At 39.1% G+C, this 27114-nt stretch overlaps 1 protein-coding gene across 5 annotated transcripts in view; it reads right to left on the bottom strand.

The window, feature by feature from the left end:
- Window positions 1-27114, bottom strand: part of GRIA3 (glutamate ionotropic receptor AMPA type subunit 3) — a 148815-nt gene that overhangs the window by 121172 nt on the left and 529 nt on the right. The window lies entirely within an intron of this gene.

Below are 27114 nucleotides of genomic sequence, written 5' to 3'. Positions count from 1 at the left end.
GACCGTGAGTATTCCTGACACAACAAGGTTGTGTAGGACCTGACATTTCTCCTGTTTATTGCCTGGAAGCTAAAGACATAACTTCTCTGACACTTTTTTTTTTACTTCCAGTTCTTACTATAAACAACTGAAGCATTACTAGGAATATTTACAAGTAGGTTTGGATTTTGTTTGTTTAAAGAAAATATGTATATAGCTAACAAAAGAGATATGTTAATAGTAGATCATAATACACCATTTCCTCTGGATGGTATCATTAATAACTGAATTGTAAAAGTCAGCAGGATCCTCCCAGGTGTGGCATCCAGTGCACTTCTGCCCTGGATGCAAAAGCCCGGTAGTTTCGGAGTCAGGGGTTGGAGGTTACAATACCTCAGACACTATTCCTTCTTCATTACTCTTTTTATGAGCAAGTAATTTCCCCTTTGTCCATATCAATTTCTTATAAAGTAGGTCTGACAAAATCACCCTGTGTCACAGGGGCACTGTCAGCCTGTTTCAGCGATACTCCCACAGCTCTTTGGGAGTGAAGGCACGGTAGGAGCTCCATCTCAGCTGACATTATCGCGTGTTGCTCATACCCGTTCCTCAGTTTTGTGCTCTGTGTTTCCCTCAGCTGTGAAATAATTTTATTCCCTCCACTTTCTTCTGCCAATTGTCTTGGATTCCAGACAACTCTCACTGCCAGCTTAAGCCAACAGACTAATGGGACTACTTTATAATGGAATAATATGCAGCCTATTTCAGAGCAGTTGCCATTTTCTAGGGCTCCATCCTGACCTCCTTGTTGTAATAAAGCAAGGGTTACCATTAACATTACCTCTTACAGTAAGAACACACTTACTCTTAGAGAGACGGACAATGCCTCCACTGCTTTCTTTTGCTTTCATTTTAATACACAGAATGAAAAGCAACAACTCTCTCTACCTTGAGCCCTGAGTAGATCAGCACAGCAGTGCCCCTGAATGCAGAACGAGCTACTTTCAGGGGGCTCCAGGCAATCAGACTTGAGAGCTTCCTTTAAAGACAAGCCCATCATCCTAAAAATTTAAAATGATGTGAACCATGTTTACCTATAGCAAATAAAACCATCTTTTGCATTTTAATTAAGACACTGAATTCTGTCATGAAGAAAATATTGTTTAAAATTCAGGCGAGAAAAGATGCATTTCTGAAAACAGCTATTCCTGGAATAGTTAACAGGGAACATTCCTGGGGGCAGGAAGGAAACAAGGAAGCTACAACTTGAAATTCTGAGATATTGGCTACTCATCCTACTTAGAAAAAGGTAAGCCCTCACAAGCAAAAAAATATCCCCTGAAAACAAAAAAACCCCACCAACCCAAAACCTCACAGCAGAGCACAAAACAAAACCATCATTTACTCTTGTTACTTCATTTATGGCATGAACTCAATAATAAAATTGCAATGTTTTATCTAGTTCTTTTTATAAAGAACTACTCAGATTGCTTTGTTCTATCTAATGTCTTCTTCAAATATACACAGTTCCTTCAGTTTGCATTTCTTTTTAGGAGAGCAAATAAAATAAAAACAGCATGTTCAGGCAGCAGGAGGGGGATATTAATAAATTGCAAATGAAAGGCATAAGGATTAATCCATTCATATTTTACAAACCATTTACTGGAAAGTAATTCAAAACACATGTTCAGATCCAAGCATTGCTGAACACTCTCTGGTCAAGATCCTGTTCAAGATTACTTTGGTCACCACTTCACAACTCCATCACACACTGTTAAAGAAGGCTTTATTTCTTATCTGCTTTTCAGGATGACTTTGGAACCCTGATCCCCATTATAGTTCCTTAGTGCTGGGTGCTGTACAAACCCATCACTACAGCCTTGGTTTCCTTCAGTGTGCCCAATTACTTATGACATACTTGACTCATTAAACTTTACACATCTTGGCTTTTATATATACGACTGCAGTCAAATAAAACCCTAACAATGTACATGAATTTGTTGTTTGTGGGATCTTCTCTTCACACTGAAACATTTGTGTGAATTTTATGAGCATATGAAAAATGCCGGCTTTCAATGACACAAATAGGCTGCTTAGGCTGTAACGCTGCTAGTGGAAACACCAGCAGCACCAAGTCTCACATGCCATGATAAGGGTATTTGTCCATTAGCACAGCTTCAGTCAGATAAAAGCAAACCAGGATCAAAACCTCTCTGGCCCAAACTGACAATCTGATGTATATGCAAATGAAAGCGTTGGTATTTAAAAAAACTAGCTAATATATTCAAAATGCCAATAAAAAGGGCATTCTTGAGTATCAAACTCCAAGCAGGCTGAACACAACCTTGATTTTACTGAGAAAGCTGTGCTTAACTTTCTGAAAACTGTTCTAGTCTGAGAAGGTACTGCAGGTAGCCTGAGCAGCTTGGAACAGGCAATGCTACTTGTGCTGCTGTTTTCTACTCACCTACTGTTTTCAGGTTACTGGCCACAACGCTAAAAAAAAACAACTTTTTTTTTCTGTAGAATCTTGTTAAAACTCAAGCACAAAATGAGTCTTGTGTTCCACAAAAAAATTATAATGCATGTTTTTCATAAAAAAAAGGAAAAATCACTGCCACTCAGAATCTCTGTATTTATGACACATTTCTGATGGTGGAAGAAACCCAGGAGTCAATCCAGATGGCTTCCAGGAAGTGTCAGCCTCTTCTCAGGACCAAATTAAGGATTTTGTTTACTTGGGAACCCTGTTACACACTGATTTTTTTAAATATACCATTGATTCTGAGTACTGTTAGAAGATTCCTTTTGGAAGGCTATGAGTCAGATAATCATGACTTATTTTGAAGTATAAACCATTGGAGTTTGAAAGAAATAAAATAGAGGTTTAAGCTTAAAATGGATTAAAGGTGAGAGAAGATATATATGTGCCATAAAAATCAACTGCTTTTTTTGGAAGATGATTTAAAAAACATGTTAGGTACTTAAGGACTAAACTTAGATACGTGCTGACCAGAATACTACACTACCTTGCTTGTGTCTTTACAAGATGGATTTCAAGCTCTGAGACCAGGCACCACAGACTATAGCCAAGTTTTCTATTCTTAAACCCATCCTGGCAATTCACCATCTTCTACTGTTAACAGAACACTTTTCATCCTGATTCCCACCATCCCCACAAGCTGCTCACAAGAAGCATTTCTTCCAAAGGAAATACATTAAATACATACCACACAGTTTTAAACAAAGAGCTTTTAGAAAGAAGACTCTAACACTGTGGTAGAAGTCAAATTTAAATGCTGTGGATTTGTGTTATTTGTGAACTCTTCTGCTTCCTGCCTATGGAGGTCTTGACACCAAAGTAGATGCTTGCAGGAGAAACAGCAAGAGGCTTCTCTTGGCAGACAGTTAAACTCACTGCTGGAGAGAAATGGAAAGGCACTGGTATCTGCCTTTTATACCCTGGTGAAGAGATGTTTCTGCTCAGCTACTCCAGCATGATCAATGCCTTGCCAACAGCAGCAGTATGCACAATGCCAACACTCTGTTCCTGATTGCAGCTCCACCATCCTGGATGCTTAAGATTTATGGCACCAGCCTCCCTCAGGTTCAGAGAGTGTTACAGACTTAATGAGTGGATGTAAACCAGTTCATTGAGCTCTGCCCTTCGAGAAAGCTTTAGCCTATCCTATACACATAACCACACACTCCTTTCTCCATGAACCACAGGAGATGAGCTAACACCTGTGTGGGGGAGCCAGAGGACCTGGCAATGCTTTCTGCAGGAGAGTCTAAATATATTCACAGCAAACAACAATCACTTGCATTCTTCACATCCAAGACTCCAACTCCTATTTCATGACTAATCTCTGCAGAAACACAGACAGTGTGCATGCAACACAAATATGTAACACTCACTCAAGTGAAATAACTTGTTTCCATCTGTTGCACCATTTGAAATGCTCTTAATTTAATCTCCTGTCATGCCTGCTCGCTGTGATCACTTTGGATTGTAACTGTATCTCTTATTTTCTGAAGCAATTTTTCGAAAAATGTTGGTCAGAGGAAAATATAAAAACCCCTGTTCTTTCAAAAATTGTCCAGTTATAACACACTAGAAAATTTAGCAGCCATTTATTTAAAAGCAGGCAATATAGTATAATAATATGCATAATCTAATAAACACAGTAACATGAATGTTTCTGTAAGTATATTCAAAGTAATAAGAGTTCCACAAGCCATTAATTCCATTGCCTTGGAAAAAAGACACGCTCAAACAAGCATTTTTAATACAAACTTGACAAGATGTGGTAGACCACGGAGTACCCACTTCACTATTGTTACCTTCCTCAGAGACGATCTATCTTAACAATACTTTAAACAACAGGCTAAGGGCAAGCAAGAGCTTTGTGGTATGAAGAAAAAAATAAATCACACCTATCAGAAAAGGGCAGCATTTTGCAGTTGAGGATGTTAGGCAGAACACAGGGTTGAATCAAAGAGCAGCATTTAAAGGCAATGCTGTGCCTCAGAGCTGCGAATCAGCAGCCACGACCTCCAGCACCCCAGTACTCTGAAGGGATTTCTTGTATCATTGGAACATCTCAGTGTGGAGGAAGTAAAAAGGCAGAGGCATATTATTAAATGTATGCTTGCTCAGCAGATCCTTCCCTAAGTGATTTCAGAAGTTGACTTCATTCTGGGCCACTGTGGTGAGAGGCAATAAATCAAAACAAGGCTCTGGCGGTGTGATGAAAGATGAGCTGAGTCTGCTGAGGTGCTGCCATTTATAGGCCTGTGGGGATATATTACAGAGGATGAGATAGAAGAGGCCAAGTGGCCGACACACCTGAAGCACTGAGCTGGGTAAAATTCACCAGGAGGTGAAGGTCACAATTAGGTTGTTCAAGGAGAAAGGGGATGCAGACGCCAAAACAGCAGCTGTGCAAGCAGCCTCCAGCTCTGGAGGGTTTCCAGCTGGCTCTATGTTTGCAGAGCATGGTGCTGACAGACAGCCAGTTTATCCAAAGCAACAGTCCCTCACACTTTCCTGGAGGCCCTGCAATGATACTCCAGCAAGCACTGTCCCTGCAAGTACACCTTGGACTAGTGGACTGGATTTCACATTTCCGTATCTCCTCCCCTGTTCTACTCAAAGTTCATGGGGCTATGCAATTCTCACCCTTGTGTTCCACTGCTTTCAGCTTATTAGTCTTGAGAGGCTTCAGATCAGTCAATGCAGAAGCAGAAACAGGATGGCTGTGAAAACTGGCTTCAGCAGCCAGGGAAATTATTTGAAGATGCTCCTTAGAGGTCCAATAAAGCACCCATCAGTATCACTGGAGAAGTTCACATGGAATTCAGTGAAACCTGGACTAGAACTGAGAGACCTATTCACACTGAAAGTGCAAACTACAAAAATGCCACATCAACTTCCCAAATGCCCTTACAAAGGCATCCTCCCATCTATTTTTGTTCTCATTCTTGTTCCTCTATCTGCCTTAGTCCTAAGAGTTCTTCCTGCTACCAGCCTCCTGGACCTTCACGATCACATCTGGCAGTAATTCACAGACCAGCACCCTCAGCTAAGCCAGTGCCTTATTTACAGGGAACAAAAAGAATATTATTCTTTATAAATTATGCATAATCACTATTTATCAAGCTGGGTTAATTGGCACATAACAAAAGACTCAACTGGTGAACAGCTGAATAATGTGGAAGCCAAAATTGATGGAAATGGTACAGCAAAAGCCTGATTGTGAAAGAAAAGTGACATTGCTACATGTTAATTCTTAACTGATTGCTGCCCTTTCAGAGGGGGAACGGGAGGCCAAGAGTGACAGACCTAGTTTGAAATTATTTGTTAATCTCAGAGGGTTTGGACACATTGTCATAGCTTTATATACTGGTTCAAAGTCTGCTCCCAGCCACTTGCATAGTGAAATGTTAACATGGTGCACATGCATTTTTTGTGCTCCATTCATAAACAGAGAACAATCTCATTAATCATCAGCAACAGCATGAGACTGTGGTCTGCAGGGATATGAGTGATGCTGATAGAAAACTGGGACTCTTCCCACATCCTCACTTGACAGAGAAGAGCTAAATGCCTCATACCAAAGCCAGACCAGCAGCCCTTTGGTTCTAGGATCAAGAGATCCTAGAAGCCCTCATCAGAACCCTGGCGTGTCATGAGACAGTGGCAGTGTGGGGCAGCACTTGACTTTCTCTAGAACACACACACCTGAAGAACCACAGCTTAGTTAACCTCGCTCTACATGCATAGAAGGTTTTACTTAATGTCCTACATCCCAAAGCTGTGTGCACAACTTTAAGAACATGCTTTGGTGTTCTGATGGACGAAGATTGAAGCATGTGCTCAAGACACTGAATCAGAGCTGAGGGTCAAATTACCATGGTGCTCACTCTGGTGGGAGGTTCTCCTTCCATGAGGCATTACAGTCTAGCTGTATTAGGGGTTGTCAGATGATTTAGTCTGATTTACACCATTACACTTCCACACTTCCTTGGTGTCTTCTCTACTGACACTTACTAAAATCTCTCCTAGCAGTAAAACACCTGCAAATCCATGACTTCAAAGTACAGCCCTTCTTTTCCCTGCTCTCTCTCTCTCTCTCTCTTTTACTAGGAGAGTTAAAAGAAAATGAGAAGACTCCTGTAACTTCCATTCCTATGAGTTAGAAACTCTTTTATTGACAAACATCATCCAGGCCAGAGAATCCTCCTATGATCTTACCATATTTGTGGTCTTATCAGCATGAATATAAATGGATGTAGAACCACAGATATTTAAAAAAAAAATCTGGATTACATTATTGCCATTACAGCTCCTCCCTATTGGAAACATGGTTAGCAAATACTAGGTTTGTTCTGAAAATATTCTGACACTTTATTAGAAGTATTAAGAAAATTCTTCTCTCTGGCTTTTTACAAGAATCACTAAATCTGCTAACAACTTGCTTATGTACACCAATAAATTTCAAGCATCCTGCGAAACTACTGAGTAAACTTAGAAGGGAGAGGAAAAATGAAGCAGGGGGAAATCCAAAACAACAATGTTGCTGCAACACTATCCAAGCCTTTTCTGGTTTTGGGAAAGAAACCACTAATCTTTATGGCAAAAAGTAGGTATGAATTTCTAAAGAGCAATGCACTGTGGATCCTTCCCTCAGTAAGACACTTTAACTCTCAATCAGTCTTTGACATACCACTAGGAATTATCCCATTTAAGGGATATTTTCTCAGCCAAGGAACAAGTAGATGAGTCTCACCACTGTCTGAAACACAAACCTGCAACACCCAAATCAGTACAGAGTTGGGAAAAACAGTCTCAAAAGTGCAGTGTGTATCTTTAGGACAATAGTTCTGATATTTAATCTACTAAACAGCTAAACTGCAGCACTTTGGATGACAGACAGCAATACATTTCTCTGCCTTAAGGCAATTTCCCACAGGGCTGTGGGAAATTCCCTCAAGCTCTGCAGTGAGCTGCAAGATGAGCTCTTTTCAGAAGACCATCATCACCCTGAAGGCCTGTCCCCACTGCTGCTTATCCCTTGTTTGCAGCACCACCTGTTCTGGGAGGTCAACCACAGAACAAAAGTGTTTTAAGGATAGGAAGAATCTTAGTGAGAGATGAAACTGGAGAGAGTCACTGCCCATGGATGACACGACCAGGCTCGGGAGGCAGGGCTGCCCTTATTCATAGCAGGCACAGACACAATGATGGGAGGAACCATTTCATGAACTCAATGAACTCGATTAATTTTTCAGCTGCCTTTCAAAAAAGCTTTTAAAAAGTCAGCTTGCTATGTACAACAGAATAGGAACTGATATGTGACTACAGGTAGAGATTTTAAATAATGTCGTACTTTAATTTAAATGTACCCATGTCCTACCAAATAAAAACTTATTAAATTTTTGCTTTACTAATTTCCTATAAAGTAACTCACAATATCTTCCAGGTTTTACAGATTAATGATTCTGAATTTTAACTTGAAAATTGCACTGCCAATTTCAGAGTAAATTTAAAATATTTTTCTCTTGTTAGAACCTGTGTAATAGTCAAGAGAAGCCTTCACATCATTCAGCAAAAAGCAGCTCATCACAAAGTTAGGTTCCAAACCAGAAAACCTCTCTTTCTCTGCATCACACACAAATGCATCTCCGGTAATTCTATACTGCCCAAGCAGCAGACAACAGAAAGGGCTATGTTAATGTGCCCTTGTATTTGATTAAACTGATACACTGTAGGAGCTGATGTTGGGCTACTGCTACTGAATTTTCCTAGTCTGATTCTCAAACCAACTCTCTGACAGAGTCAAGCTTTTTAAAACGTCCCATCAACAGACTATTTTTGGACTACTTGAAAATTTTGTAGGCCTTGAATAGATTTATTTGTTGAACTCAAGCAGTAAAGCTTTTCAGATAGATTAATGGACTAAGTGAAGTGTCTCTCCAGACTATACTAGGAGGTTTAAGAGACCTCATTTTCTAAGAAATGTCATCTACAGGCAGAGACAACTTCTTTGTACTGTGATTTTCTCCACGTATTTTCCATTTGCACGAGCCAGTCCAAGCCCTCCTTCCCACTGGCAATGTTATCAGTGAGACAATACCTTTCTATAACAAAAATAGCACAGAAACTTGCATAAGAAAAATGAATTTGATAACAATAGAATGACTTTCTCATAATAATTTAATAAGTTGAAGACATGAAGATTTAAATCCTCCAGAAGAGCTGCATAAAAGGGATTGATGAATTCATCAGCTATTCCAAGCTTCCCAAAGAAGCCCAGATAATATTTCTTACCTCCTGTTCTACAGATACCACCTATAAAAGAAAAGCAGGCATTCAAGTCCCTCTATTATACTATTCTTTGCCTCTGGGGCTAAACTCACTGTTGAATCTGCTGTAAATAAATGTGACACACTTAAAAATATTCTGATTTTAATCTTTCTCATTAGAATAATACACTTGTAACGCCCTTTCTGGTTAGGAGCATGGTTCTGAACCCTGAAGTTACTGTATGGACATATAGCAAGCTAGTGACCTTTATAGTTTTCCATTAAGCCAAGAAAAGTCTGCAAAAACATGCCAGAAATGCAAACACAGGCAATCACTAGTTTTAATTAAGCACTGCCAGTATATTCCAGTATTTCAAAAAGTCCTGAGACCTACAGAAACCATATCAAACAAACCAAATTATGAACTCCATGGATTGAAAAATCATGGACTGCTCAAGATTTTTTATGGATCTAGCAGTATACTTTTACATACAGTTCTGTCTCTTTTCTTGTTATTGTATAAATAAAAAGAAGACGAAGTGATGGGACTAACAAACACAGGAATGTAATCCTATAACAAGTCAGCAATTGCTGCCACTTAAAAAAATGAGAGAAAAAAGAAAAGAAGAAATGTTTTTTCCCCTCTGGTTGACTGTCATGTTGGTGCTATGAGTATGGACAGCAGGAAATAATTTTACACATAGTATATAGAATTCATAAATTAACCCTGTCTCTTTAAGTACAGAACCTCTGGGATTTTATTGTTTTAATCTATGTTTGATAGTAATATATCATTCCATCAAAATTACTGGGTTATACAAGGATTCACTGGTAGCCAGCTGATAGGAGCCTCCCTTTCACTCCAGAGGAATAAAAAAAAAAACTACACTGACTCTTTCCTCTTACTTTGTAGAGGGACAATAGGAACAGAGAGATTGACAGTAACAAGAAAATTCAGTAGCCATGAATATATGGCTAAACATTAGTTCCAAAACAAGCAAGTATGATTTAATTTCTGTTCTTTAGAAAAAACTTCCCCTTCCATAAAATCTACCTATGATACAGCAATTGAAAGTCTTTCTAAACAGCACCAGCAAACACACAAAGGTTGCTCCCTAGAAGTGAGTATTTTCAAGCCATTTCACATCTTACAAAGAAGTGCAATTTAACTCTTGGCTCCAGATCCTTTTCCAAATTGCAGCTTCCCTCCACTTACTTGGTCATATTCTTCCTCTCTCCCAGCACCCAAACCCGTTCTTGAATAAAACATATCCTGCTATCACACAATTAACGTGAAGAAAAACATAAGATGGAGAGTATTGCTGCAAATAAAGAAAACCATGGAAATGTCACAATAAAAATATTTTCTTTTACCAAAAGGATGGTTCAAACAAATGTAAATAAATTCAGTATCTAGTATTTTCATGACTTCACCTAAGCAGAATAAATGTGCTGGGTCAAGCCAATAAGTGAAACTAATCATGCTCTACAGAGCTGTAGCCTTCTGACAAGCCACATTCTGAAGTCTCTTTCTAAAACTGTTGAATCTACAGAGTCCACTCAAACTTCCCAAATGAGGGAGAGAATCCAAAGCACAGTCAGCTAATTTGAGTCAACAATGTGGGAAATGCAGGATAATTAAATTCTTCTCCTAAAAGATTTATTTCTGAATATCAGTTTTGGGAGACCAGGGGGGAGCAAATGAGAAATTAATCTCACTCTGGAAAACTTAACACATCTTTGTGAGACTCTCCTCAGGAATGGAGCAATAATATGGTGTTGCTTATTAAGAAACAGTACTGATCACAGTAGTATTACACAAATACGTTGCTGTACACATAATTTTAAAATTTGTGTCCTTGATATAAGCAGATATTGTCCGCACAAGCAGAAGATGTACATTTAGTCCATGGCACAGTTACAGTGAAAAAGAATAAAACCAAGTTTCAATCAAAAGAAAAATACAAATAATACCCAAGAGTTCTTAAAAATAAGAACTGTCAAACACAAGGGGAAGGGTTCCTCCTCTAAAACAGCATAATGAGAGTTTTTGTGTTTAAAAACGTAATTGGTGCCCAAGATTAGAAAAAGCTACCTGAATGGATGAGTCTGGAAGGATGGCTCAGGCGAAGCACTTGGGCTTGTGATTAACCAGACCTGAAAAATAACCAGTTATTTAAGCTAAGAAAGCCTACACATTCTCATTCTCCTGAAAGACAACACAACTCACCCAACTGACATCTAACAGAGATTACAGATTGCCTCTTGCAATGGATATTGCTGCTCATAAAGAACAAAGCTGGGGCCTGAATTAGAATATCCACACAGCATTTTATACAGCTGAGCAGACTGTTGAAAGGCAAGTTTGGACATTAGGGTGTCCAGTTTCAGCACCCAAGTTCTCCAACAAGGTGTTAATGCCCCTATGGACAAGAGCACAGAACAATGAAGAATATTAAATAAGGTGTTTTAGCTACAAGCGCTACACAAGCAACCCTCAAATGACATTATCACCCTTTCTTATTTCTTCCTCTGCCATTCTTTTCTCAAGAACCCAGATAACCATCACAGGTAATCTTTATTACCACAATTGATCTGGTATCTTTAAAAGACAAGCAGGACAGAAGCAGTCATATTGCAGCTCCACAGAAGAACGAGACAATTCTGCTTAGGGAAGGACACCTTTCCCTAGGATTCACAGGAAATTTTCCTCTTTACGCTAAAGTGAACTGTAGAAACCGTTTTCCATAATTAAAAAAAGAAAAAGAAAAAAAAGACAGATTCATCACGGTACATTTCTTCACCCTCAAGCTGTCCTTTCTGCTGAGGAAGCCAGATAGGCTAAGGTATCTAGCAAAAATACCTGCTTATCACGTCCCAAGTTGGCTTTCGTGAGTAACTTGACACTGCAGCTGAATAGTCAAACTCACATCCGTGCTTTAATTAGAGGTAAGGGGAGCACCTACTGTTTGCATTTACAGTCTGTCTGGTTTGTGAGCAGCAGGAGCAAGCTCAGCCATCACAACTGCTCAGCTTGTGCTGCTCTGATGCATCGTTTCAGCAGGGGAACAATTAAGCAGACCCATTCACAGCTGAAGAGACCACTAAATTTTACCGAGTGCAGTCACTAGTGTTTTATCCTTGCTGCTGTATCTTGTCAGCCACTGCACCACGCAAATTATCAACAGAATCCATCTCTCTGCTGACAGCATGGGCGTGGGGGTGTCTATTCTCCCATGAACACATAGGATATTTATTCCGCTAACTCATCCACTTATATAGAGATTGAGCATATCCCATCTCATAAGAGGAGATTAAATTTTTGGAGAAAGAATTTAAGAATAAAACATCATCAATTAAAGTGGTGGTATTAGAACAGCTTCATTGCAGAGACCGAGAGAAAGGAAAAGCTAGCAGAAGGAAGCAGACAGATAAAAACTGGCTTGCTAGGATCTGAAAAACCAATGACAAGAGACACTCAAATGAAGCTTTTTCTTGGTTACAAATCTTATAGGTTAAGAAAAAAATCTCAGACTATAGAGGAAAAGAAAGAAAAAACAAGAGAAAAAATTATTTTCCTATTCAGGAAATTGAAAGTTCATGCTGTAAAAAACCTGGAATTATGGTAAAAAGTATTCCACTTGAAAGCTATCACAAGTAATGCAAGCTGAGGAAGAATATGCCCCTTTGGCAACTGAAAACACACAAATTCATAGCAAATCTGTAAATATTTTTTATACACTGTACTGCCAAAAAGAACTGCTAAATATCATTTTAAGAACCATAGTGACATAGATCTGCTTCCATGAGACCATGCTAAGTCAATCTACTCCAGCTAGAGTGATCTGGGCTTAGGTATTTAATGAAACTTTACATGCAATTATTTAATAAATTAGCTATAATTGCAAACACATTTTAAAACACACCCTAGCATTCTACAGTTACTTCTGTCACCACTGTGTACTACTGAAATTATGTTCAGTGTACCAATTAGTACAGGTAAATACAGGGAAAGTCTGCTCTCAGGACAGCTGCTGGAGGCAGTGGTGTTATTTCAAATATAAACAAGTAAGCATGAGTAAAACTAAAATAAAAATGCTCCAAGAACTTTAATCTATTTTCAAGCACTCATGACTACAGAGCAAGACAATGGAAATTTCAAGCACAGTACTTAAAAATCTACCTAATCTTTATTTAATGATCATACTTTTCAAAATATGAATCCTTCAAATATACAGCAATGTATCAATGAAAGAACACATTCTCTAAAATGTGAGAGGGGCTTTTATTTCAACTTTTGGGATTCTAACTCATTTGACTTTGAAGAACAGATTGTTCCACAGCCAAAAGGCCATCTGCTGACCTTGTCTCCAGTGAATCCCACAGCAAAAGACATTGTGATGGAACAAGCCAGGCAACTGAGATACACACCATTAAGTAAACGACAGAATGAAGAATAGAAAACTTTTGAGGGTAACTGTAGACAAACACAATCACTGCATTAACGCATTTTTTTTTAAAATAAGAAAATGAGAAAGATGAAGGTATTTGCTCTGAAGCCAGAAGATTACTACTGTATGCACTGCAAACAAGGCTTGTCTCAAGGTTTTCTTTGATTTTAAAACAAAACTGTAGTAATAGAGCACACTTAAATAGTATCTTTTCTATCTGCAACCTCCAAGAAGTCCTTTTACTCTTTTAGTAAAACAAAATGTTCTTCACCTCCACACCAGAAGATTGTTTAAACCAGTTAGTACTCATTGGAGTTTTGTTGTGTTACCTCATTTCAACATAAACTTGTTAACTGGTTGTTTCTAACAAAGGTACTTAAATATTTTCAGAGTCTGATGCTCCATTCTGTATTCCTTCAAGTAACTTTTAATACTTTTAAATTAGGGTAAGAAAAGTCAACACAGACACTGCCTGCAAGGACATATAATTCAGTGTACCATTTCATAACCCAGCTGTCAACAGAGACAACATTTTTATAATCCATGTATTGTATGCGTGCCAGTATGAGATGAATAGTCTTGTAACTATAATCAATACCGTTCATTCAAACAACTGGCAGCAGCATTTCAGACAACTGGCAATTTCATCAGTTTCACTGGGCTGCCCAAAAATAAACAGCTTGAGAAGGATGAATGATCTCTGTGGTTATCTATAAATAATACTAATCTCAGTCATTTGTTTCAGACTGGCAACAGCATCATCACTAGGAGCTGCAGAAGTCTCGTATCAGTGCAGAAGGCATGGCAGCCTTCAAGAAACTAAAGAAATGCTGATAAATTTTACTGTTGGGTTTTCATTCACACAGTTACTGTATTTACATACAGGCTCCACTGAAAGCTCCAGGATCCCTCCAGTGCTTCAGCAGTTCCAGCTTTGCCGGAAACTCACATGATCTCAAGGACTGGTAAACATCTCAAAAGTCAAACTGGATTCACAGAAAGCTCCAGTGATCTGAGCAAACCCAGCCTGGGTAGTGACTTACACTAACGTCACTTAAAAGGAAACGTGAGCAAGGGGTTTTTAACTACTTCAGTGTGAAACTTGCCCGCTCTCAAAAGAGTTTTTGAGAGCAAAACAAACCAAACAGCTCCATGCAAGTGCGACTAACGCCAAGGCTGATGGGTGCGAGGTGAACTCAGGCAGACGGGGAACAGAAGGTGCCATTCACAGGCCTATTCATTGTCTCTGGGAACTGAAATAGCTCTCTCTTTTTTTAAATTATGCTCTATCTGCTCCTATCTATCAAAGCAAAGCAAGAACAGAGAACAGAGAAAAAGGAATAAAGACAACTGATTAAAGGGAAAAACCACATCCCTGCAGAGTACAGATCCCAAAGAAAGCTTCCAAAGCCCTGAAGTGAAAATGATCCAGTTGCTGTGGTTGTAGTGACTCTCTCCCTGGCACTGTGACTGTCTCTTCTGGGGCTGTGGGCAAGCGCTGCAACACCACTGCTGCCTAGCATGTGACCCTGTGCATCGCTGGGTCACCAGCCCTGGGCTGAGGCACGTATCCTGCAGGAAAATCTCCTAACCACCAGGAATTCTTACTAGGCTTTCTACCTTATTTCACTGTTAAGAATTACAAGATGCCCGGTGTGTGCTCTAGTGAAAACAGCAGAAAGATCAGCTCTCCCAAGGACCTAGAGGTTGGCACTCCTTGGCTTCCAGGCAGGATTTGTGGTGCCATGAGCCACCACTGCAGAGAGCTCAATATACCACTGGACTGCAGCAATTCTTTTCTGCAGATATCATGAACAGGAGCCAAGGCCATCACCTCAGCTCCTTCACACAGTGTGTAATGCTCCAAAGGAACTCCATCAGGTGAGCTCTGCAGCCCTCTGAATGCAGTCTGAGGGAAGCAACAGCACATCTGTGCGCACCCAGGTAAACAAACCGCTTCTGCACCAAGCTTCAAAAGTCACATTGTTCCATCTACACTCACAATCACTTTTCAGTCTTAAAGCCTGTTGCTTAGAAAATTGATATTCTGGCAATCAAAATAATCTTCATCTTGTAGCATTATCCAATTTACAAGCTTATTGCTGGTTTAATGACAATGAGCACACCCAGCCACACTAAGCCAGCACTGCAGTGGGATGTTTCCAGCATAACCACGAAAAGCAAAAAGATTAATGGCACCAACTTCTCTGGAAAGAGAACATTCACTTACCAGTGGACAAACAGGGGAACCTCAAAACCCAGTTAGTGCCTCTACACCTCCGAGAAATAAGGCAGGCTGTTGCTGTTTTAAAATGAAAGCCTTGATTTTATTGTTAAAGTAAAATTTTCTGCAGGACATTCATGAAGAAAAGACAGCTTTTAAGAATGGGTGAATTTATCAAGCTGCAGATCTTTATTGCTTTGATCATCAATATTCTAAAGTTACTACTTTTTATTCTATATTGCCAAAAAATCTCTACACACTTTAACTGTAATCATCACAGCACAACATGATACACTTCTTCCGGAGATTTAAAGTTGGACTCAGTCACAAAAACACATCTGAACTAGGTAGGAGGATGGCTAAACTGGTAAAATAGTCTCTCAGTTTCAGGTAAATGATTAAGTGGCAGCATTCACTGTTATTAACCTGAAGTTCATAATGAGAGCTTAAATGAACAGTTCTAAGTGGACACAGGCCTTTGTAAGGGAGCTGCACTCCTGCAGTTGGCACTAATTGACCCTTTTGCTGGCAGGCTCAGTGGAAAAGGCAGGCAGCAGCAGGAACTGCAGGCCCTTCTCTGTCATGCAGAACAAAGTCACAGTCCTGATTATCCAGGAGGTTTGATCTTAATGCTCTACACTTCTACAGCTTCTTTCATCCAGGAAAGAGGCAGACAGGATAGCAGGGGATACTGTCAAACTGCTTTTGCCCTTCTCATACCCATTTTGCAGAACGTCTCCTGCCTTTGGAGTTTTCAGATACTTTTTGCAAGTGTACTGCACACACATTCAGTTACAGAGCTGAATTTCTGAGAAACTGAAATTATTCATATCTCATACATAGCTTCACCCAGGCTTCTGAAAACACAATTAATTTTGATTTTAATCTCCTTATAAAGAATGTTGCTATAAACTGAAATCAACCCAGCATATACAAGAAGTATGCTGGGCTGGTATAATCAGTTTTAGAAACAACATACTAGAAAGTAGGATTTTGTCCATCAAGATGCCATTTTAAAATTCATGTGGAGATCCTGACTAAGGCAGACTATCCCAGAGCAGCAGATTCTGGAATCAATTAACAAAACAATTCTTATTAACACAGAGAATCTCCAGACAGCACCAAGGAAGCACAGAATCTTTGCAGAAAAGCCCACAAGGAAAATAAACTTTAATATCAAATTGTATCCTCCAGCACATGCAGAGATTGCCTCAAATCTCAAATGCATCTTATGTGAAACAGGGGCTAGCACTGCAAAACACAGTAAGAATTTAAGACAGGAAGTGCAGATAATTTATCTAAATAAAGCTTCCAGGAGAATAACTGATTTATGTTGATGCTGATCCAAGATGGAACCTGACCAGGATGCAGGAGTTAGCAGCATCACTACCCACAATAGGTTCTGAAAAACAACAGGGTGTTTTTACAGATGAAAACAAATTAAAATATTAGCTTTATGCTTCTGTCAAAAGACCCTGTTCCACCAGAGATCTGTTCTTGAATTATCTCTAGAACGACTCAGAAAAAGGTGCCGTGTTTTTCAGTCAAGACTATTACTATTCATGCAAGCACCTAAGAGACACAATGAGTTAAATTTCACAGATGAGTCTACAGTCTTTAATGTCACACAGCCTCTATTCATAAAAGAATTGCAAAGTACATAAACTGATGCAGAGAAAAGTAGTGAAAGCTTCAGAGCTACAAAAAATATATGTAGTGGGGAAAGGGGAAAAAAAAAGAAATCTGAAAGTAGACATGGTATAAGTGACTTCTGCTAAAAGCAGGGTCAGCACTTTTCGCTGGAGACTATTTGATTTACACTATTTTGTTTCAATTGAAAAACAAAATCTTTCCTTGGCAGATTCTGCTCTACACAGTCTATTACAGATACTTCTGAGATACCCAGCATCATTTATAAAGGGACACTTATTACTGCTGAACGTGATCATTTTGCTAAATTTCCCGAAGTTCCAGAAGGAAATACATGCAATGCAACACAGGGGTGTATTCAGTTAGTTGCTGAAGTCAAGAGTCTGCACAGTCCTGGAGGAAAGGTGCACTACTGATTAAGATGTTCACTCTCTGAAGAAACCATTGGCTGTCCTGGACCCACATTCCCTACTTAAAGCCAGGAACACCCCAGGGGGGACCACTCTGCTTTTGGCCTTTACTGACTTCACAGAGCTATTCCAAATCTACCCTGCTGTAAATCACATAAGAGGAAGACCCCATTATATATCTTGACTGCTCCTATTTATTCTAAGAATGGGATACAGAGGCTTTTTTTTTCTTTTTTTGAGGGTAGAACAATGAAGCACTAAAACATTAGGTCCCAGTGGTGATTGCTGATATGCATAACTAAGTATCACCACTTGCAACTTCTTTTTGAGTGATACAGAACAAAGTAACTGTCAGCAAAGCACATCTGATGCGTATGAACACACATCTCTGAAACAGGACACTGCAGTTGTAGAAACCTTCACGACATTTACTACCCTCTGCATGTAGTAAAGCTACACTGATCCATGCTTTAAAGCAGCTTCTGCACCTGGAGTGCCAAACTGGAGTAGTGGAAAATTTCAGGAGGGTTAACTGGTCACATTTTAATCAATTTTGGGCTTTTCGTACTGCCTCTCCAGGTAATAAAGTAAATTGCCTGTAGATGGTGTGGAAAGACATGCTATACATACTTTGACTGAGAAAAGTCATCTATCCATAAAATCCATCACAGGCAGTTTGAACTATATACCCAGAAAAAAAGCAGACAGCTTCTTCCAAATCACACACAATTTTATATTTGCATCCGTCATCTATATGTCATTATAAAAACCGGACAGAACAGGTGCTTTTACACCAAAAAAGGCAGATGCCTGCAGAAACATCTTGCTAACTTGGATAAGCTTCACCAAATTGTTTCAACCAGGAAAAAAAATGCACAAAACAGAAATCATCACTTCCAAAACAAAACATTTGGCTTCAACTGAAGCCGAGTAATTTTTTTTAAATCTGAAACTATTTAAAAAAGCTTTTATTTTTAATTCTCTTATTTTCTGGTTGATACCAATTTAAATCTTTAAAACCTTTTTGGAATTACATCTGAAATGAAAGATTAGCAAGTCACATAGCTTCCATCACTTCCCACCATGATATTCTGGGATATACAATTAGTTTCTGGGATGCATAGAACAGTGGGATAATGGTTCTACAGAGGAACTAGGTCTGAGCTGGCCAAGGCATTCAATATAAATATATAAAAAACTATCATTAGTCATGAGAATCACTCTGCTGACATGGTTGAAATAGGAAAGAAATAGGATTAGCTGGCACAGTATGATCATGTACCTTTTTTCTCTTTAGCACTATTTTCTATTCATCAAGAAGTCATAAGCAAATAGGCACAAAAGCAATGTTTTAAAAAAGAAATTCAGAGTTGGATAGTAGGTATTGTGCAGAATGTTTGCTCATTCAGCATTTCCTTATGTCCAAGTGCTTTTCACATATTCCACAACAGTAGTGAAGCCACTCTGGAGATGCTACTTGACCACTGCACAAACACTTCAGAGAAAGATGGGTGAGTACATTAAACTTGCTAGACAATTTAGAATCCCCTGAACAGTTTTGATTCAATGCAAGGTTAAACTTGGGGTCAGTCCTTTGCAAATCAATAGACACTAATTAGTTCTCATCTAACTGCTGGGAAAAAAAGAATGCATGTGAACTTGAGTTTTCTGACCAGCAGACTTCATTGAATTCAAACTTGGTGACACAAGTGGTAAAGTCTAAGAAGACAAAACCTCTGTAGCTGGTAAAAATCAGTGTCTCACCATGTTCTCCTGCAGGAAGACTACAAAAAGTTCATCACGTGAAAAAATTTACCCATTACTATTTCTCCCCAAGCCATCTTCCCCCTGCAGCTCCCTCACAGAAGAAAAACACAAATGACAATGACAACCACCAAAAAGTTTTAGGTAATTTAGCATGAACAGCAGGGTACATAGACAAATCAAGATGTGTGTCATGATGGAGCAACCCTGTGATCCACAAGACCTGATCATGTTCACTAAGCAGGCTGCAGCACTTATCTTGGACTAAGATCTCTGAAATGGAAATGAGACAAAGAAATCACGGGAGGCAGCAACCCCTGAAATGCACTATTGCACATCTCTTGGAAAAGCTGGCAGCTGTGAGATACTGATTACAGCACATTTTACACACCTCACTGGGAGAAATCAACAGACAGCAGCACTCCTAGTAAAGACAGGTCTTTCTGCCATCACTCAAATAAACAGTCTGAGTGTGGGGTCAGGTAGGCAAGAATTGGGCAGATGCTGTGCTGCAGCAGGATGGACCATACCTATTATAAAAACCCAAAGGGCATAGGAGACAAAAAAATTTCCAATATTAGATTTCTTTTCTCTCCAACAGCTTTGCCTACTTCAGGTAAAGACCTGAAAATTCCTCCTTTGCCAAGTGATAGACTGGCTTGCTGTACCGCTGCGACACGTTCTCCCAGGTCCATCAGTGGCAACGAACATCTTACAGCAAGGACAGCAAATTTGTAATTGCCAATTTCAATTCATCTTTCAATAGGATCAAAAGTAGGCTGGATTTTGGTGGGGATTTTTTTCTTTTTTTTTCTTTTTTTTTTTTTCATTTTGTTGGTTGTTTTTTGGTTTTGGGTTTGGTTTTTTTAGGAAGTGGAAAAAGTGATCAATGAATCGAAGATGATGCTGTTAGCCTAAGCTCTCCAAGTTTTTCACTGAGAACAGCCTTGCAGTACCTGTGAGATAGAGGTAAATTTTACTGTCCTTGTATAAGAGATAGCAAAACTGTGCTACCAAAAGGACAAATCAACTTACTCTAAATCATGCTATGAGTCACCAGAGGATTCCACCATTTCCCAAGCTCAGTCTCTTTACCAGACAGGCCAGGCCCAAATGCTTGTTTGCATGTGACAAAACTACCCATGGTGAAGTCAGCAAGCACCATTACACACATCAGCCCAGGAGAAAGACATGTGAAAATAATGAAGTATACACAAAATGAAGTGAGTATGCACAAACTATACACCATCAGAGACTAGCTACCTCTTATGTAGATAACCACATATAATTTTAAAGACAGTCCCTTTACTAAAAGACTCTCTAGCCAGTGAAGTCCCCATGCAGCCCTGCATCTTTTTTTAAATTCTTGACCAGAATTTCAAACATTACATTTGAATAAACTCTAGCACATAGCAGCCCAACACAAGGGCAGGACCAAGCATCCACAGCCAATCACTTAAGTTAAAAGTGGTCTGAAAACAAACATGTAAGTTGCACTTGAAACAAACCAAGCAAATAAACTTTCAGTGTATCTGAAACATCCAAACAGTCTGGCAAAATAATTACATACAAGTGACCAGATAGGTTGCTCCATTCCAGCAGAAGAGTGCTCACCTGGGCTATTATCCATTCCTGGAGAGCAATTCACCCTTTCTACAAGTGCCTGGGCAAGTTATCCACAGCACTGTGTCTCTGCAGATTGATCCTCACTCATAAGGGCTTCTGTGCCTCCTGTGTAGTGTTTGTGTAGGGATTGCATATTGCCACTTGCTATTTTAAAAACAGTTAAGATGATAAAACAGATCCAGCACCTCAGACACAATGGCAAGGATATGCAGGAATGACTGCTCAGTGGATTCACTGATGTAACTCGTTCCTACGTTCACTCTTTCTCTTTACACAGAAACCCTATCACCTGTTTCTCTCTTGCTCTGTGCATATACAATAGTTTCACCACTAATAGTTACATCTTTGTAAGATCAGCTGAAAGGGCACTCACTGCCTCTGAATACTTCACACATTTCTGTGCACCAATAAATGAACTCTGCATTCTGTATGTGGTGATATAGAAATATCTCCAAACTTCCCAGTAGAGTCAGGCTAGAGTGTGTACTGTGAGGCTGTGTGGTAGTTATTAGTGTCCAGCTGCAATGATTACAATCAGCAGAACAGAGTGTCTACTCTGGAGCCTCCATCAGATGGATGACTGCACATGAAAACTCAAAAATTACTTCAAATTTGAAGTTTCAAAGGCATCTGATATTCTGAAGATCAACAATAATATAAAGTGAGTGATACAACAGAGTGAAGCCTCTGGCTCTGACAGGAAATATAACGCATACATATTTAGAACGAAAGAATCGCCGTGGATGAAATTTGGAAATTGCTTCACTGCAGTGATCATCACAGTTTCACAAGAAGAGGTTTAATCTAGATCAATAATTTCTAAATTTTTGTTTTTACATCACCACATTGTTCCAGTGGAAATAAATGCCTTCATATAGCAAACCTCCTGACAATAGGTACAGAGTTTTTAGGCTGCCTTATGAGCTTCCCTAGAAAGGGAGTCATGGCCTTCCAGTGATCTCTGCTCTCCAGAAGCACAGAAGGTACTGCTCTCAGTACTGCTCAGGCTGTAACTTAAATGCCCAATACCAATTCGTGTAACACCTTTCTCACAATAAATGAACACAGGTTTTCATTTATATAGGTTGGCTTGGTTTGAAATGAACTTTGAAACCAAACTGTTGCTGCTTTAAAAATAACATATTCTAAAACATTTTAAGGATGCCGAACTAAATCCAAATTAGCATTCTAAAATTGGTGATGACAAAATATGTACTTTAAGTGGAAAATGTTAAATTGATGGTTTGTGACAATAAACACTGAAAATACATCAGCTCTCTCATTTCACACCTTCTTGCATAACAGTCCTACACTGGCAGTAGGATGGCCTCCCACCTCCCAGACACTGAACACAGTGAACCCAGAGGAAAGAAACCTGCTGTTTTCGGCAGCTCTTGGACAAGCTCCCGAACCAGCCTTCAACAAAACTATGGGGCTTTTTTGTTGTTGTTAAAAGCTTCTGTCACAGGCTAGTTTCCCACCATGGCATCTCCATTTCCTCCCAGAGATAAACTACCTCTGTTACACATTTCATGGGAAGGTGTAGTTAATCAGCAGCTCTCCAACCCATCCTAATAGCCCCATAGGTCCTCCAGGCCCACTGCTATATAGGAAAAGTGAACAATTTCATGTCTGCATCTGCACAAAATCTTTCCAAAACTAAACAAGTAAATGGCACTCTCTACCATGCTTTACTCTTTATTCATTCAGTGAACTCAGAGTTTCTCAAAAAAGTGTCCATCCACGCAAGATATTTTTTCCATCTCTACTGTGTGAGCTAAATGGAACCCTAACATCTAAACAGTACATCAGTGTTATGTATGCAGCAGAGGAGAGAAAGGAGAGTAAGCTTATTTTAAAATTAATTTAAGAAATAATAAAACATAGTTTGAAAGTGGTATGGTTCCTTCTGCTAACACTGAGATTACATTGAGTTTAATGACAAATCATCTGCTCTACCATGAAGTGGAAACAAACTTTAGTTGGAACACACCTTTCACATTTCAACCTAGACCAAATAATGCAAAAGCTTTGACCCCTAAACTGAAGCCAGCTGCTTTTCTTGGTCATACAGCAGTAACACATGATACTTGAGCACATTCTGCAGCATAAAAGGCATTTTCAGTGGTCTGTAATGAATAGAGTTGTGTAGAAAGCACATTTCCAGGTGTTTTACCACAGAACACTGGAGGAACCAAAGTGTATTCCACATTGGGAGAGTTTAGGCATCTCCCCTGTGCTTGCTGCTCCCACAAAACCACCAGTACATGGTCCAAAGTTGGCAAGACTTTCAGTAACACATGCTTATGCTTTTGGCAGAAGGCAGCTGACCACTTGCAGCATCAATGTCCTTTGCCAGCTGGCCAAAGAGTGCACAGATGCAAGGGAAGCAAATTATCTGCCCACTGGCAAAAAGAAATGCTGAACAGCACCTAAAGAAAATGCGCGCGTGTGCACGTGTGCACGAGTGCGAGTGAGGGGGTGTGTGAGCATACACACCCCCACACCTGTGCCTCAGGAAAGGGAGTAACACAGTTCAACTGGAAAAATTGTCTGCTACTAGTCCTGAGGTATCATTTTCTGCAACAATGAACAGGCACTTTTTCCATTAAAATCTCCCAAGCTGAATGTTTAAGATTAAACACAAGGACTGCAAGGATGCTAAAGTAAATTTTTATAAGTAAATCTGAAATCAGACCCCTTCAAGAAAGTGCCCATACAACCACTTACAGGATTTTAGCAGCCGAAGGTTAGCACGTCTGCATCTTCCCTCTTTTTTTTTTTGTCTCTTGAAAAATGAGTGCTCATGAAAAAAAAAAACCCACTCCCCATCAATATTTGGTAAAATAAAAAAAGCCTTCTGGATTCAAAAGACACATAAGAAAAAAACTCAGAAAAATTAATGGGACAAGAATTTGCAGCTCATAGATTAGGTTTAACGGAGAGATGGAATCTGTCTGTAGATTAATTAGATTCTACAATCACAGCCCCTTTTCATCCACATACATCCCACCACTATCATTACATGATCAACAGATTTTAATGAAAACTATGCTTTTCATTAAAAAATGCTTTCATTTGAGAAATTTAAGGGAGACTATACATAAAGTTTAGTTTACTTTTCTAAATATTTCTTGAAAATTGTACGTAAGGCAAGGGCATATTTGTTGGCTGTAAAGGTGTACAACAGCAATTTTTTGCAATGACAGTGCAGAGAGGGAATATGAGATCTGTGTGCTAATGAGCTGACACTGCAGAGGCTGGAGCAGTGTTAGTATAGTGCACTACAAGTGCACAGCAGAACGACAGACGTGGGTTATTTCTAGGGAATGTGATCTACAGAACTATACACACAATTCAACATTAACACTAACATCTTTCATCAGAGATGATGAGAAATGCATGGAACATATTGCTTCAGTGAAAAAATTATATATTTGGGTTGTTACATTCATATTATTCTGAAAAAGCTAGCTCACTCCCTAAATGAGCATTTTTAAAGAAAATATAATATGATTTTGATTTTATACATTCATAGGTCATGTTAGTTTGCTTTCTGTTTCTACTGATAGCAAAAAGCTGCATATTTCAAGAGACATAATAATTTCCCTAGAGCCAACAGATAAACTTCAATTCACCTTTAAATACACTGGAATTTTCATCTGTGTTTGCATTTGTTCTCTGTTAAGATATCATACAGCTAAATAAATAAGTGGGCAGATAAATACAGAGTGGATAAATACAGTATGAATATGTGTAAATTAAATATACAGAGAGAGGCTTGGTGCTAGCAGTGAAGCAGGGAATACATGTACATAAATCAGTTTATGCATCATTTAACTGGAAAAGGAATGAGAGGGAGGGGCTTAGGGCAGGAATTTTCTTTTGCTTCTAAACAAGTTTGTTCCCATGCTGGGATATTGCCAAATCTGCCGTACCAGAGGTGGGCTATTTTTCTCAGGCTCATGAGAATACTTCAGAAGAGGTTTTTTTCTCCTTTGGAATGCACCAGATTGCATCAAGCGGGATGTGGTGCTGTACAGTAAGAACGTAAGCCTTTCTGAGCAGAGGCCCCCTCAATCCCTGCACACACAAACACTTACTACAGTCGCTATCACACAAATCAATGCAAAGGAGAATGAAAAGTATTATTTTATGGATACTGACTAGTACAGGCACTAGGCTCAGGCTACACATGCTCCTTTCTTCAATTTCCCCTCAGCTCCTGTACCTATCCCACCACAAAGTCAGCCCCAGCCTTCCTCCCCAGTGAAGGCAGGCAGAGTCACTGCAGGTTTCTCTCCTATGGAACCCTGCCAATTGCAAATATTGATCAAATGGCTGAGTGACAGCACTGGAGACTTGCTTATCTCCAAGTGAGGTAAAAATGTTGTGGAAAGAATTCCTTCATGGGTATAGCACCACACTGAAATTATTTGCCACTCCACTAGGAAGCGAGGATGTGGTTAAAGGCTGGAATTTTGGTATGGTAGTGTGAGGAGCTATTAATTCATCCTAATGCATTGATACACATAAGTGTTCGGCTTTCAAAGATAATTGGCACCAGATTCAAAAGAACAACTGTTCTAATGGGTTTTTTTTGTATTTTGAGCTACTGAAGCCTATGACTGGTGACTTGGACTCACCATATTCTTTTCTTATCAACAGTACTATAAGATGGTTGACACAGTATAGACAAGGTCACCTTTTCATTTTCTTTTGTCTGTTTCTTTTTTCACATCTTCTGCTTTTAAATAGGTTACTGTAGGTACATACTCTTTGGTCTACAGTTTCTCCAGATATTTAAGTTTTCCCAATTTTACTATATTGGTAATACGGGTGTTGGAACATGCAGCCCTATATTACAGAAAACCATCTCACTTTACTAAAATTGCCACAGCTTTTAATAAGCATTGACAAAAGTCATTAGATGTCAGAAGATGAATAGCACACTGACTAAATATACTGACTGCCCCTAAACAAGTCTGTGGGTCATTTGACTTGGTGGGAGACGTGCTGGTAACAACTTTTAAAAAACAATTAATAATTAATCACCCAAGCAGTTCAATGTATTCAGTTTAAATCCATATAATTGATATTTAGGAAGCTGTGTTTGAGATACAGCCTCTTGAAGGGATTACACTGATTAAGGATTAATAGTCTGATGTTGGTTGTAAGAGCTGTTGAGGCTGGATAGGATTAACAACATAAGATGCAAAGTAGAAACACGCTTTTATCTACCATTTTTTTCCACTTTACCAAATATTTTTATTGTATATTACATAATTAACCCCCCTGCAAAAGTTTTAAAGGTCCTACTTCAAAGCCCTTTGGAACGTGTAACACTGCACTACCAAGAAGCAGTCACATGGGGGATATGTTAGAATATCAATCCAAAATTTGTCCAAATATTTCCTTATTGTTTATTTTTTAACCATCAACTTTCTCAGAATACACAGTGGGACAGGAATGTAAGAACTATCCTATCTCCTGCAAATGAAAAAATAAATAAGTTATTCAAAACACAGAACTCTTTTAAAGCAAACAATACTAGTTTTCTGTACTCCAGTACTTCATTATTTTAGTGCAATGCTTCCTCTTTGATCATTTTATACTGTGAGTATAAACCTGCAAACTGAGAGGAAAACTTTTCATAATACAAAGCTGGTACATTGCATTCAGTGGTCCTTTAGATCATGTACAGACATATATCTCCACATTGCAAAGTGCATCAGCTACCTTGGAAGAGGACTCCTTTCATTTTCAAAGGTTTACAATAAAACTTGTGTAGGACCGAATTTGGATACATCAGTAAAACAAATATCCAGGAACTACTACTGGTAAAGGAATGCTTTTTAAAATGCAGAACACGCACAAGTCTTTCTGAAAGACATTTTGCGTTTTAACACCACATTAGCAATATTCAAAGTCCTATTTTGCATCTTCTGTTAATAAAAGCTCAAATTACACGTGTGCACTGCTTGTGCAGAGCTATTTCTTGTAATGTGATGCCAAACATTCTGATTCCATTTTCTCTCCCCTCAGCAATAACGGTATGTGTCAGTTTACAGTCTCCCCAGCTTTTCACAGGACTCTCACTCTAAGAAAACAACTCAGTATTTCAAGGCAGATGAGGCAAGCAAGCCCCTCTAGCCTTCTCCCCTCAAGGTCACTTCTAAACAGTTGTTTCAGGTTTTTCCCT

This window comes from Corvus brachyrhynchos, unplaced genomic scaffold, assembly GCF_000691975.1.
Source record: "Corvus brachyrhynchos isolate BGI_N302 unplaced genomic scaffold, ASM69197v1 scaffold398, whole genome shotgun sequence".
NCBI lineage: Eukaryota > Metazoa > Chordata > Aves > Passeriformes > Corvidae > Corvus > Corvus brachyrhynchos.
This window is presented reverse-complemented; position numbering and strand designations above follow the sequence as displayed.